At 38.0% G+C, this 3,635-nt stretch overlaps 1 pseudogene; it reads left to right on the forward strand.

Moving 5' to 3' along the window:
- The first annotated feature begins 2,997 nt into the window (after positions 1-2,997).
- The window catches only part of LOC107667511 (importin-11-like), a 149,330-nt pseudogene continuing 148,692 nt past the window's right edge, over positions 2,998-3,635 (forward strand).

The following is a 3,635-nucleotide window of genomic DNA, read 5'->3' on the forward strand; positions in this document are numbered from 1 at the left end:
AATGTTACAAATAAATTCATGATTTAAGTAAAGAATAAATCATGTATAATTCAACATTTCTTAAAGGGATAGTTCACCCAAAAATGAAAATTCTGTTATTAATTACTTACCCTCATGTCGTTACAAACCTGTAAGACCTTCATTCATCTTCGGAACACTTCGGATATTTTTGATGAAATCATTGAATAAAGTCATTATTTTTGTTTTCTTTGCACACAAAGTATTCACATTGCTTCATAAAATGATAGTTGAGCCACTGATGTCACATGGACTATTTTATCGATGTCCTTACTACTTTTCTGGGTCTTGAACATGGTAGTTTCGTTGCTGTCTATGCAGCGTCAGAAAGCTCTCAGATTTCATAAAAAATATCTTAATTTGTGTTCTGAAGATGAACGAAGGTCTTACGGGTTTAGAACGACATGAGGGTGAGTAATTAATGACAGAATTTTCATTTTTGGGTGAACTATCCCTTTAACAAATGAACAGTTTTTAGTGTTAAAAGGCTAGATTAATTTTTTTCCCACTTTATTGTGAAAATAAATGTATCAGTATGGTTTTCTATTTTTAAAAAATTGTTTTAAATATTTTTTCCTAAATATGTTAAGGCATATGATGGGCACATGAATATGTACAGCATAGTAGAAATGAAGCTTGTGGTTTCTTGTCCGCTGAGCCGTGATATTGAGGGAGATTTTGTTGGTGGCTGATCCACCTGAGCTGTGGGCTGACATCCTCACCAGATGGCCATTAGCTGTCATGACTCATTTTGCAATTCATGCCATGCTGCTGTTTTATTTATGACGACTTTTCTTACAAAATAAAATAAGAAATTAAGCTTTTTAATGAAGTATGCAGCAGTTCTTAAGGGAGGTCATGTGCTGCCAGTGACGACAAACCAAACAACACTGGTCTAAGTGGTCCAGGAGGGCACTGATTTTGCATACTGAATCCAAATCATTTTCATAATAATGTGCAATTCATGCAATTTATTTTCCATCCTCTGCACTGGCACATGAGCTAATTTATTTGAAATGTGAAATTAATATTTTAAACTTCATACTGGTTGCAGATGAATTAGTAATGACCTTTGAGCCGCACAGAGGTTAAATGCTTCTGAACGCAGGGCATATAATTCTGTTACATGTCATGGCTTATCTCCTCACAAACACCCTGAGTTTTTGTTTTTGTCTTTAGAATCTGGCCACCTTTCAGATGCTGAACAAAGGCAGGTGGGGAGGGCATTTAGACCACTTTGTTGTGTTTACAGTGGAGACTGTGCTGTCCCGGGGCATGATATTTTTTTTGGTTTGAGCATGAGTTTTCATTGGCAGGAGGAGCAGAAGGCTGATTAAGGACTAGGGACAGTACCAGTAAATAAAATTCCACCACTCTTGATACTGTTAAATAAAACAAATATAAGTAGGTATTAACAAATTATTCACGATAAAAACAGAAGTAGTGTCTTTTGTTGTTCACAATAAGATATGTAATATGCATTTAAAAAATAGATGAAGTGCAGTGAAGTTTCACTGCATGCCAACTTTAAATAAAAACATGTAGACAGCTGTTATTGATGAAAATTCTGTTCAAAGTCTGGTATCTTTACTGAAGTATGACCCTGCAGAATCCTGTACCCCTTCCTCAATGCCTGATCAAAAATCTAGCATGTGTGAAATCTATGCTAAGCTATGGGGTTGAGCTTTTGGAACACAAAGAAAGGGAAATGCTTAATTTGAGCTATAATATTATATATGATATATAATTTAAACATCATTAATAGGGTGATTTAAGAATAAATGGGCTCTAAAGTGTTTTTCTATCTTCTCTAATCTGGCACTAAATAAATTACCCATAAAAAGGTCCAAAGGGAATAGAAGTTTTTTGTTTTTTTTTAGGAAATTGATGTTCAAAGGAATGCAAGGAGACAATATAGAAATTTAGGTCAACCAGAACAAAAGAAATTTAGTTTGTAGGCTAAAAGTTATTAGAGTAAACATCAGTGCATCTGTGACCCGTTGGTGGTGCTAGAGGGTTTAAAAGACAGACCCCAAAATTGTAATAATTTATCCAACGTTGATCATTATAGGCCTTCTTAGAGATTTTTAAGTTAAGGGTGCAGTTACAAATCTGTGGGTGCAAACTGAGAGTACAGATTAAGAAATAGTGGGCACAGTTTATCAGACTTAAAAAGAAACAACTCCTACACGGCCATAGGGCAGCTCTGTACTTTTGACGTCCATATTCAGAACAAAAAAAAAAATCTTCAGGATTTGCAGAAATGCCAGTTTCTGCTCTTGTGGTTGTGTATGACTAAATCTTCTCTTGCTCTTTCAGAGAATGAGGTGTCTGTGGACCCTCAGGCCTGGCCAATACAACCCCTCTCGTCCCCTGAGGGGGGCTCAGCAGCGCCCGTGTTGTCATACAGCACTGGCTATGGTGGTGTAGATGTCCTCTCAAATCCTTTAAGCCTTCAAACTTGGCACAGACTCCTTCGTTATTGAGGTTTAGCATGAAATAGGATTGCAAAGGAACGGAGCACAATCCTACGTATCAGCAGACTTTTTTCCTTCAATGATTTCTGCAGGCGTCGACTTCGACTGCAGCGCTATAAGAATGTCTTGTCACGTCCCATCAGCCTCTCTTATCTGTTTGTATTTGAGCCAACCTGCTGTCACTTGGTCTGTCACCCAAAGAATTCAGCCTGATTTGTATGGACTCGCATTTGGCTTATTTGTCTACCCAAATGGTGCTTTCACTGACCTTGAGGTGAATTAGGCGGAGGCGGCGAGTCTATTTTTTTGAGTCATGTTTACTTGTCAGCTGTCTATTGATATGATATTCACCTGTCACATTCTGAAAGCAGTAAGTGTCTGTTTGTGTCACAGAGCCAGGTAATGCACCCTCTCTGCTCTTGTTTTTGCATGCGACGAAGATTTCTTCTTCACGATGATCCTCGGTAATTTATTACCCTTTGCTCATCGTCTTGTGTAAGAAATGGGTCTCTGTATGGACTCTTATCTGGCAGAGTGGAATGAGCCCTGGTCTCTGAGCAGCCGAGTTTGGGGGTTTGGTGGCCCTGTGTCAGAGCCTGGTGGAGATGCTCCCTCTTGAACGCAGCTGCTACTACATATTTATCAATGAGCATTAGCTTTCCTTGGCCTGCTCCTCGCTCCCGCGCTCTTATTCCGGACATGGCATGCTGGATTAAACCTCGGAACTCACTCCACTGTGGAATAGCCTTTAATTATTCAGTGTTAGACTTTAGCCTCGCTAACCTAACTTGCCTCACCTCACCTCAGGAAATGCGTAAATCCTCTTTTTTTTGTACATTGTTGCGTATTTTTAAAGGTGACGTCTGTAAGTTCTGTGCCACTAGTGACGTCAAAAAATGACCTTTTTAAAAATAAATAAAATAAAAATAATAATACAAAAAACATCAGACACTCCCCCTCATCTGCCAAAAGTTGAGAGGCCAGGGCAATGATGAAACATATATTCACAGCCCTCTACGGACACCTTGGCAATTTAATCGCCATTGGCTAGTAAATTTTTTTGTTTACTCGCCAGACTGATAAAAAAAAAAATAATAATATATATATATATATATATATTAGTACAGTTTCAGATATTTA

This window comes from Sinocyclocheilus anshuiensis, unplaced genomic scaffold (genome assembly GCF_001515605.1).
Source record: "Sinocyclocheilus anshuiensis isolate Anshui unplaced genomic scaffold, SAMN03320099.WGS_v1.1 scaffold1132, whole genome shotgun sequence".
Taxonomy (NCBI): Eukaryota; Metazoa; Chordata; class Actinopteri; order Cypriniformes; family Cyprinidae; genus Sinocyclocheilus; species Sinocyclocheilus anshuiensis.